General features: G+C 42.4%; 1 protein-coding gene across 1 annotated transcript in view; it reads left to right on the forward strand.

The window, feature by feature from the left end:
* The window catches only part of LOC136863658 (phorbol ester/diacylglycerol-binding protein unc-13-like), a gene marked incomplete at its 5' end in the record, with an annotated part of 744,937 nt that overhangs the window by 674,972 nt on the left and 56,804 nt on the right, over nucleotides 1–13,161 (forward strand). The gene's annotated exons all lie outside the window — the stretch shown is intronic.

A 13,161-nucleotide genomic window follows, 5' to 3' on the forward strand; every position in this document is an offset into this window, starting at 1 on the left:
CATTTTGCCATTAATGCTTCGCTGAACTATTTAAATCCATCATTTGGCATAAATATTCTTCATAGGGTAATTTTTCTACAAGGTCATATTCTTTATTCATGGTGGGATGTTAAGGATCTTTCATATTTGATATTCGATATTTAATATTTGGGTTTTCACGTTCACCCTGCGAGATACGAGATAATTAACAAGTTTCCTCATTGTGGCTTTAAACTGACACCACACTTTAAAATACTATTATAACTAGAAATACTACTAGGCAATGTTATATCAATCCGTTTATGACATTGGAGAATGATATATGTAATTAATAAGTGCCTCTAATAAAATAGCTTATCATTATTAGCTCTGAAATTGTGCCACTCATTTATATATGTGCTACTATTAAAGACGTCTACTCTTATTTCATCTACCGCTGTGCCAATACTTCGACGTAATGTAATTCCTCAATCTACATTTTATTCTGGGAGACATTCTCATTCTGTAGGGCGATAATTATTAATGCCCCTACATATACACCAATAAGTATCCTAAAACTCAATAACCATGCATAATCGTTCACGTTATATCCAACATCCAATAATCTATTCTGTCACTCAATATACACATCAACATGACTTAACCTTATAGCTTTCATTTTATTAACATGGATTATTATTATCTGCCACACGAATCCATTACAACAACTTCCTTCCTATAACCTTACGACGAAAATAAACATTATACCACAATACTCTCATTACTACACATTTCTCAGTGTACCTCATCTTATTAATCTGCCTGAATATTCTCATTTCGCTTCCACTAAATAATATTTCTGTTCTGGTTTGACACTCCCTCGACGATATATTCCTCTTATAAAACGTAGATTCCTAATATAATCCATCCCTTCGTATAATAAATTCATTACAGACATGTCAGTCGATTTGGTTTACTCCAAGATTAGGTTAAGGTTCTTAGGATTAGGTTATGCTCTGCAATTCATGCCCACTCTTTTCAATCTTTCCCCATTTCATAGTTAAATAAACTTTCCGTGTAGATTGGAATGTTAAGATCGATATACACACTTCACGTATGTTGACAGTAACCTATAATTGCATTCAGGTTATATCTGCTACTTAAATTGGCACACACTCGCGGTTAACAGTTTAAGATCTAATACGGAAAAGAACAAGAGTTGACCAAGAGGGACCGGATAGGACAGATGAAAGTGAGGAGCCTGGCACAAGTGGAAGCAATGCCAGGACTCAGCTAAGGGCCCCGTGGTCGTCAACCCACGCTCCAAAGTTCAGAGCCCTTGGGGCCCCTTTTAGTCGCCTCTTACGACAGGCATGGGATACCGTGGCTGTTATTCTACTGCCCCCACCCACAGGGAGATCCTTTTCTTCCAATATGTGAAATTGAAATATATACGTTTCCCCACGTCTTGATAATTCTTTAGCTGTGAATAATCGAATTCTTCACCAATATTTATATTTTAAATACACAGTTCTCTTCCTTTTTGTTGATCAGCCTTTTCTTAGTTTCAAGTAGATTTTTTTTTCAAATGCGATCTTCTTCCTCAAAGTAGTAAGAATTAATTGAATTCAATTATTTCTCAAGACAATAGTTATTCCAATATGAAACTATTTTTCGATGGTCTTTCATAAGTCTCCGCCTTCTAAACTGTGATTAACTTGCCTCTTGGTGATAGTTCATATATGTGTCCACGTTGCGTGAAGCCGGCGCACGCCATTTTGTCCGCTACATCTCTGCGAGTAGAATCGCCTCGACTGCAACGTAATGGTACAATACACTGAGTCAAGCAATATTTCATTCCAGTTCGGCTAAGTATGCCCGAATGCGAAGCGATGTAGGGATAATTCATTTGGAAACTAATATCTTTGTTTCAAAATACCTTTGAACACAATTTTTAAAAGAGCAAAGTCATCTCAAATAGGCCATGAAAGCCCTGGAGTGGTGGAAGATAAAAGCTTCCACTATCTGTAACCTCCGCACTTGATGGAGTATAGTGGTTAACTCTACACCCGGCCGCCTTTGCACCCATGAATTAACCTAGTACTCATTTTGGTGTAGGCTGAGTGATCCTCAGGGCCATATGTACCTCCGGAAGTGGAAATCTCGTTTCTTAAATTTTTCGGGCGTGGAATAGAACCCACGTCCTTGCAGAAAAACCGAGCACTCCTTTACCGCCTCGGCCAGGCAACCCCTGAACGCAAATACAGAACACAGATTAATGTTATATTTTATTTCTATGTAATTAGCATTTTCTTATAGATCTATGCGAGCCCCGCGGTATAGGGGTAGCGTGCCTGCCTCTCAACTGAAGGCCACAGGTTCATTTCCCGCCATATCAGGGATTATGACCTGAATCTGAGGGCTGGTTCGAGGTCTATTCAGCCTACGTGATTACAATAATTGTGGAGCTATCTGCGGCTGAGATGGCGATCCCGGTCTAGTAAACCAAGAATAACGACCGAGAGGATTCGTCGTGCCGACCACACGACACCTCGTAATCTGCAGGCCTTCGGGCTGAGCAGCGGCCGCTTGTTTGGCCATGGCCCGGAGGGGCTTTTGCTTTATGGGGTTAAACCTTAAATCGATCACTGGTAGACGTGTTCACGACTGAGAAGCCTGTTTTATTATATTAGCTCTAACTTAATTACAGTAGAGATTATAGCATTCCTTAATTGAGTGTACAACAACAATTCCACCCCATTTACCTCCGTAGTCGAACACTGAGGACCTGTGCTCCTTTATAAATGTCTATATATTATCTCCCTGACACTCCAGGCGGTTCACGCGGAATGCGTGCCGGGATATCCGTTGACAAGGGAATTCCAAGGGGAAGGAACTAACTCTCAAGCCTGTGATCGGCTTTCCCCTGAAGTGTTGGCTTAGAAATACCGTACATGGTGGAGGCTTGGTGACAGTGATCGAGTAATGTCACGGCATTATATATACCCTTAACATACCCAGTAACTTAGCGAGGATTTGAAAAAAAGGAAGTGGCTTAAATATTGCTTAAATATTTCATATAAGGTAAACTGAAGTAGTGGAAGTACGGATTGTTATCTTAAGATGAAATACAATTCAGTAACCATTCTCTCATAACCCTAATCACAGGGAAGAAAAGAAAAACTCAAACACTCCGAAGAATGATGGTATCAGGAAATGAAATTACTTCCTCGCCTTCATCTTTGCTATCAGACTTTCCTTGGTCAAATTAAGTTGCCAAGCCCTAGGATGTTTTCTATTGTCAAGCCCTTTGTGGTCCTGGCTTTAGTATTGCCGATACCCTCATTATTCGAAGTGTCAGAACTTTTCAGCTGATTTTTACTCGCGAAACTTTTAGTGATACCTGGACTCCCTAGTGCTGAATCGGTAGACCTCGGTAATCTTCGAGATTCGTATTGGCAACCTTTGAATCCAAACTATGAATCGCCGTGAGAAATCTGGCATGCACTTTGCTGGCGGGACCTAGTGTTTACACTGCACTAAGTCTTCTGGTATGGGCTAGAGCAATTTTGTTACTTTCATTGATCTGTCTCTGTCTTATCCTTGGATAAGAGGTATGAGCGATGCTAGTAATGCCATTCCTTACGCAGCCAGTCCCTGCTATGAATGGTGTGAAAGTGTTGCTCATAGGGTCAGTTGGTGCATGCATTTCAGTTGGCGGACTGATATGTAATAGCAACTTCTGGCTCGGTGAGGAAAGCAACGGGAAACTACCTCACTCCTCATTTCCCTAGTACGCCTCTTCAGTGATGCCTAGGCCATCTATGACAGCTCATGGCGGAACTATTGAGGATCCAACGAGCCTTCGGGCTGATGACTAAACATTGGCCTACATAGGCTACTGTCGTTGTTTACGCAGCAAAGCCAAAATATAGAATTCATGCTAGGAACAAGATTCGCATCGAAAAATATTATATAATGTGTGTGTGATACAGTTTTTGGCCGAAGATAATAAATGTTTAGAAAATTCCTGTCGATCGATCACACTATCGATTCAATTCAGATTTCATTTCCATTCAGTTGGCAGTATTATCGGAACCGGAATAGCTCCCTCCTTACTCCACACCCCCGTACATGAAGTATCACTAAAAGTTCCGCGAGTAATTCTTTTAATGGGAGGATAGTTGCCTGTTCGTACTTTCTTTTAAAACAATAAACACCATCATCAATATGCGAAAAAAAGGCGAATTGATTGACGAGAGTTTACAGCAAATTAAGACTTCCCGAAATAAGGATATAAATTACAAATCAGTATTTTTTCAGGAGAAAGAAAAATTATTTTGGGGTTTATCGCATACACTACTTGAACCAATTGTATATGCAATTGTACAAGTGAGTTCATCTATTAGAGGTAAGGTAAGGGTTATTCTGCCCGAAGGCAGGTCCGAACCTCCGCAGAGGTCTTCCTGAGCCGAAGTTTACGTGCGGTAGGGTGGCCAGTTCCTTTCAGCTCCTCCATTCCCTTACCCCCCACCAACAGCGCGTGGCAACCCACCCAACTCCTGACCACGTCCAATGTTGCTTAACTTCGGAGATCTCACGGGATCCGGTGTTTCAACACGGCTACGGCCGTTGGCCATCTATTAGAAACAATACTTTATTGTTATAACTTAAGGTTTCAGAAACAATGTACGAACTGGAAGTGATAACAATGGAAAATAATCTGCACGTATATCGTCGTTGCCGGGACAAAACCTCCTATGTGAAACATTTTAGCCTAGAACATTGGCCGGTAAGGTTTTGTCCTCTAAGGTGCAATATTGTATGAATATGGTGAAGGCATTCTCGCTCTTCATAATGTATGTGCTGCGGGTCAGTATATCTCCAAAAATATTATCACATAGGAGGTTTTGTCCCGGCAACGACGATATCTTACGTTTATATATCCTCGCTCCTATTCCAAAACCGCGAATGTGATCATGTTCTTCCTATCAATCATTTCTCTTAAGACTGGTCAAGCCTACCAGTCACATATTGATATGCAGTCCATCAGAATAAACTTTGTAGGAGTTCACTTTCCTATGTTAATATGTAAAGGAAAAATAACCTTTCTGTGCCGTACTACCTCGAGTATGATGCATTTAAGGTTCACTTTCCTTTACACATGAACACAAGAAATAAACTCAACGAAAATTGTTCTGAAGGACTGTATATCATTATGTGGCTGAGAAGCTTGACCAGTCTTAAGGGAAATCATGGATAGGAGGAGCATTGTCACATTCGCGGTTTTGGCATAGGAGCGACGAAATAACAGATAAGAAATCCTGCACATGCACTTGCAACAAATATGACAGCAAATAATATTAGTGTAATAATAAAAATAACAAAAAATCAAAAAGTCAAAAAATATTTCAAAATGCATATTTTATTTCGTCTATGGCCTTTATTTAAAGGATATATTACACCTGTTAATAAACTAACACGCACTGTTCATCATCTTGATTGACGTTTCATCCTTACAGCACGGATGGTCGGTGACTCAGAGGGTTGACGCGCTGGCCTTCTGAGCCCAACTTGGAAGGTTCCTGTGGTATTTGAAGGTGCTCAAATACGACAGCCTCGTGTCCGTAGATTTACTGGCACGTAAAAGAAATCCTGCGGGACTAAATTCCGGCACCTCGGCGTTTCCGAAAACCGTAAAAGTAGTTGGTGGGACGTAAAACCAATAACATTATTATTATTATTATTATTATTATTATTATTATTATTATTATTATTATTATTATTATTATTATTATTATACTATGGAGTACAAGGTTCTGCTGGCCGTAAACCAGCTTGAAGTTCAAATGTAAGACATAAGATGGCACCACAGCATAGAGGCGTGATGATTGACCCTATTTCCATTGAAATAGTTTTTTCAAAAATGTGTTTGTTCTGGGGAGGTCTTCAAATTTAAACCGATAAAAATCTTAATACAACCTACGTTATGTTGGAACACGTGACTACTGCCAGCCAGTTACATTTAATTTTTATTATTATTTACCTCATTAGGACTGTTGTATGTTTACAAGATCTGTTTCTTAATAACTGATACAAGGTATTAGTGTCGGGTTTTCCACCAATATTACTTCCGAGGAAACAACCTGATGAATGGATTACAAAGATACATTTTCTGCAATTGTACGAATCCTAGTCCATTGACGTGTGCAACTAAATGTTTTATAATAGCATAAAACTTAACGCGATCCATTCCGTATTTCACAGAGAGCGATAAACTTTATAGTGCGGCTTTCTTAACTGTTTTACACATTACTGTATTAGCGTGACTCGTAAGAGGTCTCCTTTTAAACTATATTTCATTTTTTTCCAAGTTTGACAAAATATGCTTATCAAACCCAACGGTTAAATTGAAAGATATATAATGTGAAAGTTAAAGCAACATTAAAATAGCCGAGGAGAAGGAAGATGTTTAACTGTATAAAGCTAATGTTCATCACCTTTATGTTTTGGAGTTTATATTTATGAATTTGAGGTCAGATAGCTGCTTTAAATGACCTTTTGCAATTATTAGATCAGTTACTTCCTTCCTGGCCTTGGGTCGGCATTAAAAGTCAATTACACCTAGTTTTGTGGCCGGATGCCCTTTCTGACGCCAACCCTATGTGGATGAATTATTCACTACTCTGTCAATCTGTGGTGGATGGTAGTATGATACACTCTGCCCCCGAGCTAGAGGAATTAACCAAATATAGTTTAAGTCCACGCCACGGCCGGGTAACGAATCCAGCACTCCATTAACCGAGGGCCACTACGATGTGCATTCGCCCAAGGAGCCGGTCAATACTTTTAGTTCAGTTTTTAGAGTAAAGTTAAAAGTTACAACAACTTAATACAGAAAAGCATCTGTGTACTGTGTAATTTCATTGACAACCAATATTCTGAGGAATAAGGAAACCTACGAGTCACAAGTTCGTAATTCTCATGAGATCAGAGAAGTTAATAAGGTCGCAACATTCTTTAAAATTACATCACGATCAGGGCCAGTGGATCAAGTGCAATTACAGGACATCTCCCCCACTGTGTCCTGTCTCGTGTTGTCTTCCGCCAGTTCATCCCAGTACCAATCTGGTTCACGTCTTTGGGAATCTGTCACTTCGATTTTTCCTTTGTCAGCCCAGTGGTCTATTGCTGCGTGGAACAAAGTCCACCTCTTTTACCAGTCATCTATGTGTAGCCATTCGTCGTAAATGACCTTCCCATATGAGAGGTTTAATTCTCATAAAGCTCATAATGTATGGATCTTTATATAGGGTGTCTCAAACCTTTTGCGTCAAAATGAAACAGGTGATAGTGGGTCCACAACCGATTATGTTGAGACAGGGAACCAATGGTTGGAAAGGCATATTTATTGTGTTAAGGACATATACAGCGTAAACCGCCTAACAACAGCGTAGCTCATAGTAACTGTTCAAAGTGATGACTGCCAGTCTCAATGCATCTATTGCAACAGCGCAAGCAGTTCTGCCGCGCTCTCGCAAATATCCCGGGAGTATGTTGTACACTGGAACAGGCAGCGAGTGATGAACAGCGTACAGCTGACCATCAAACAGACCTAATGAATCACCTAATAGGACCTTATATGCTGCCTCCCCGTTTAGCTGGTCCATGTTACTGGTAAAAGGAAATGGCGAATGGCTTTTAGTGCCGGGAGTGTCCGAGGACAAGTTCGGCTCGCCAGATGCAGGTCTTTTCGATTTGACCTGCGACGTGCGCGTCGTGGTGAGGATGAAGTGATGATGAAGACGACAGATACACCCAGACCCCGTGCCAGCGAAATTAACGAATTAAGGTTAAAATTCCCGAACGCCGGACCCCTGTGACCAAAGGCCAACACGGTAACCAGTTAGCCATGGAGCCGGACCATGTTACTGGTGTACCAGCGAGATGTGCTGCCACAGTTCCTGAAGACTGTACCCCTTGATGTCCGCGAAAGGACATGGTTTCAACACGACAGTGCAACAGTCCACTTCGGTTATAATATCCTCGAGTACCTGAACAACACGTACCCTCAACGTTGGACTGGAAAGGCAGGTCCTGTCCCATGGCCAGCGCGATCGCAGGAAGACCCGCTCGCTAGGGTCCAAGCTGCCTGTGTACTGGTACAACAGATACCAAGGATCTTTGAAAGAGTGCGGCAGAACTTCATGCGCCGTTGCCATGCATGCATTGATCCTGGCGGTCATCAATTTGAACAATTACTATGAGCTACGTTGTTGTTATGCGGCGTACGCTATGTATGTCCATAACACCATAAATATATATTTCTGACCATTGGTTCCCTCTCTCAGAATAATCGGTCGTGGACCCACTATCGCCTGTTTCAATTTGACCCAAAAGTTTTGAGACACCTGTATACCGACTTGCTCAAAAAATGTATACTCGTTTTATACAATAGCGTATGTATGATCGTGAGTATTACAACAATCTAAAGTGAGAATTAAAAGTGCAATTACACTAAGTCCTCAAACTGCAAACTGTCAGCTTCCGAACACTTCTGAGTACGGTGCGCTACATACATGGTGACATCTTCCAGAGTAGTCAAAGGGATTGTTGCACGAGCAATTACAATCTCATGTCGCAGTTTGTTAGCGTGCGCGGCTTCATACCGTACACTACATTCTTGAGGGTCCACCCACAAGTAAAAATCAAGGGAGTTTAATCAGGTGAACGTTGGAGGTGTTGCTGAATCGTGCCCTTTCGTCCTATCCAACGAACCTGATGTTTGTTGTTTAAAGGAGCCTAACATGTAGGTCATGGGCCCTATCCGACGAACCGGTAGAGTGTCATCGGTACATGCACGCACATTTCTCTGAAAGTGGACTGGGGCACGTTCTTGTTGGAAGTGAAATGGTTCATCATCAAAGCACGAATGGATGGCACAATGAGTGCGTCCAGAATCTCCAAGTAAGCTTGGCCAGTAACCACACCTTCGGAAAAACCAACGGTCCATTCAGTCCCTCTCATGATAGCCTGCAGCAGACATTGAGTCCTGGAGAAATGGCCGCTTGCTCGGCATGAACACGAGGATTTTTGTGGGGAGCAGTATACATGATTAATAGACGACACTACTTATTACAACAAAATACGCTTCATCTTCCATCTGCGCAATGATCCATTCACAGAAATGAATTCTTCTCTCTGGGTCCTCCTCGTTTAATACGTGTTACCGCTCTGGAAAGTAAACTTTCCACTTTTCTCTGTACAGAGTAGGACTTATCCTTGCACTACTCACGCCTGTTTCACATGCACATTGTACTGCTGATTTCCGTGGTGAGCGTGTGGTACATCGATTAATGTATGGCGTGACAACATTACGAAAGTGTTGCAAACTGTGGGCTAAGCTGTATGTTCCACGCTGTCAGCTTCCTGTATGGTAGCGTGTCACTTTCCGTATCCCAAGATAGCGGGTTCAAATCCGGCAGAGGTAGTCGGATTTTGGAAGGGCGAAATAAAAGTCCATTCGACACTCCATTTCGTACGATGTCGGCATGTATAATATCTCTCGTGACACTTTGGATGTTCACTCGACAAAATTAAGTAAAACTCAGCCATAGACGCCCAAAAGAGATTCGGTTTGCTCTGCCATCTAGTAGGCCTAGAGTAAAACGGAACGTCGAAATTGGCGAGCAAGCAGTCAGATGACGTCAAATGAAAATACTTGCACACGGTACTGAGACCATATTATTATTATTATTATTATTATTATTATTATTATTATTATTATTATTATTATTATTATTATTATTATTATTATTATTATCAGACCGATAGCGCGGAATGACATTAGTAGACGAATGAGCTTGAGTACAGTTTTTAAAACTAGGAAACATCATAGGATGAAAATAAAGTTGGAATTCGAAAGAGCAAATCTGGGCAAATATTCCTTTATAGAAAGAGGAATTAGAGGTCCAATTCATTGGCTGAATGGTCAGCGTTGAGGCTTTCGGTTCAGAGGGTTCCGGGTTCGATTCTCGGCTGGGTCGGGGATTTTAATCCCCTCTGATTAATTCTTCTGGCCCGGAGACCGGGTGTTTGTGTTTGTCCCAACACTTTTCCCTTCATATTCAGACAACACACTACACTACCAACCACCACAGAAACACGCAATAGTGATTACATCCCTCCATATAGGGTTGGCGTCAGGAAGGGTATCTGGCCGTAAAACAGGGCCAAATCCACATGTGCGACAGAGTTCGCACCCGCGACCCCACAGATGTGGGAAAAAGCGGTAGAAGATGATGATGAAGAAGAGAAAGAAGAAGAAGAAGAAAGAGGGATTCGAGATTGAAATAATTTACCAAATAGGCTATTATTACAATTGGGTCGCCACTCCCAAAGTCATTTATTCATGACTGATAAATACTATGAAATGGTAATGGAGAGTGTTGCTGTAATGAAAGATGACAGGGAAAACCGGAGTACCCGGAGCAAAACCTGTTCCACCTCCGCTTTGTCCAACACAAATCTCACATAGAGTGACCGCAATTTGAACCCCGGAAGTCAGCTGTGAGAGGCCGGCGCGCTGCCGCCTGAGCCACGGAGGCTACTTGCCAAGGGAGATGTTGGTAAATTTAAAATCATCTAAGAGAAGTCTATGTAAACAATTGACAAGGGGTTGATCACCTGGCCGACAGCCCTAAATGCAAATCAGTGCTGATTGATTGATTGATTGATTGATTGATTGATTGATTGATTGATTGATTGATTGATTGATTGATTGATTGATTGATTGATTGATTGATTGATTGATTGATTGATTGATTGATTGATTGATTGATTGATTGATTGATTGATTGATTGATTGATTGATTGTTCCAACTCACATTTGTACTGTGTCCGCCACTCCTCAATCACCGAGTCCTTTATCACTCTGGATATCTTCTGCTAAAGTTTTAATTCAAAAGTGAGGTGACTGATACCTGACACTTCGGTTATCACACCCATACACATGTCTTGTACAGCGTGAGTTCGAGCTATCTCGACAGAGTGTGTGGTTTGAACAGTTGACTGGAGCTGTATTAACAGCGATTCCCTGCTTGAATCCTCGCCTTTATCTACGCGCCGCACGACTCTTGCTCCGTGAAAACTGCTCCCAAGAAGTTGAATTCACAGACTTTTCTGAAGGAATGGTTGCTAACTGACAGGGTCTGGAATTTTATTCTCTCAGCTTATCTCCGATTTAGTCCGGCTCCATGGCTAAATGATTAGCATGCTGGCCTCTGGTAATGAGGGTCCCGGATTCGATTTCCGGCCGAGTCGGGGATTTTAGCCTTTATTGGTTAATTCTGATAACTCAGGGGCTAGGTATGAGTGCCGTTTTCATCATTAGAATTAATCATAGGTAGGGGCCCATCCTCACAGACTCACAGGTCGTCTCGAGAGACCAGCACCAGAACTCTCCGGAGGACACACGCCATGATGATGATGATGATGATTATTATTATTATTATTATTATTATTATTATTATTATTATTATTATTATTATTATTACTGACAGTCCGCCTCTGTGGTGTAGTGGTTAGCGTGATTAGCTGCCACCCCCGGAGGCCCGGGTTCGATTCCCGGCTCTGCCACGAAATTTGAAAAGTGGTATGAGGGCTGGAACGGGGTCCAATCAGCCTCGGGAGGTCAACTGAGTAGAGGTGGGTTCGATTCCCACCTCAGCCATCCTGGAAGTGGTTTTCCGTGGTTTCCCACTTCTCCTCCAGGCGAATGCCGGGATGGTACCTAACATAAGGCCACGGCCGCTTCCTTCCCTCTTCGTTGCCTATACCTTCCACTCTTCCCATCCCTCCACAAGGCCCCTGTTCAGCATAGCAGGTGAGGCCGCCTGGGCGAGGTACTGGTCATTCTCCCCAGTTGTATCCCCGACCAAGAGTCTGAAGCTCCAGGACACTGCCCTTGAGGCGGTAGAGGTGGGATCCCTCGCTGTGTCCGAGGGAAAAGCCGACCCTGGAGGGTAAACAGATGATGATGATGATTATTACTGACTTAACAGAAGATAGCCATTCGTGGTTCCATGTCTCCATGGCCTCTTACATCTGCGTCGATTCCCTAAATCTCGAAAGCAGGACGTCATCGGCATCGGCTAGGGTACGTAATGTTCTCCCATTTTACGCTTTTCTGACAATATTTTCCAGCTTGATTTTAGAAAAGTGTTGGGTAAAGACTGTCTCCTTTCTTAGCCCTGTAAATGTATCGAAGGCTCCCGAATTTTACCATATGCTTTGTCTCACTTACTTCCGCAGGTGTACATGGCCCTGAGGTTAACTCAGCCTACACCAAAACTGAGTACCAGGTTAATTTCTGGGGGCAAAGGCGACCGGGCGTAGAGCTAACCACTCTACCCCATCAAGTGCCGAGGTTACGAATAGTGGAAGCCTTTACATTCCACCCCACCAAGGGCCTTCATGGCCTGTACGGATATGACTTTGCTTTGCTTTGTCTCACTTGGGTACACTTTCTTTTAATATTGTCAGTTTACAGCCCGGTTTGGTCTTCCCCCGGACTCAGCGAGTGATCCCACCTCTAGTGCCTTAAGGGCACTGTTCTGGAGCGTGAGACATTTTTAGGGGTACAACTGGTGTGGAGGACAAGTACCTCTCCCAGGCGGCTTCATCTGCTATGCTGAACAGAGGCCGTGTGGGGGATGGGGAGATTGGAAGGGAGAGAGAAGGAGGAGGGAAGGAAACAGCCGTGCCCTTAAGTTAGGTACCATCCCGGCATTTGCCTGGAGAAGAAGTGGGAGACACCGAATAACCACTTCGAGGATGGCTGAGGAGGGAATCGAAACTCCTCTACTCACTTGACCCGAGGCTGAGTGGACTCTATTCCATTTCTCCTACCACTTTTCAAATGTCTTGGCAGAGCGGAGAATCGAACCCGGTCCTCCGGGGGCGGCAGCTAATCACACAAACCACTACTCCACAGAGGCGAACCAGGTGGACTTTTACCAAATGAAATTCAGCAATTAGTTCCATAATAAGATAATATATTTCAGTTTAGCCCACAGTTAAAGAAAAAGTTGAATGTTTGCACTGGATTTAATGAAGAGTCAGTTGTGTCAATGTGCCTCACTACCTTTCTCTCGGCATTTTTTGAGTTCTTTTTTTTTTTTTTTTTTTTTTTTTTGAAAAATT

This window comes from Anabrus simplex, chromosome 1, assembly GCF_040414725.1.
Source record: "Anabrus simplex isolate iqAnaSimp1 chromosome 1, ASM4041472v1, whole genome shotgun sequence".
NCBI lineage: Eukaryota > Metazoa > Arthropoda > Insecta > Orthoptera > Tettigoniidae > Anabrus > Anabrus simplex.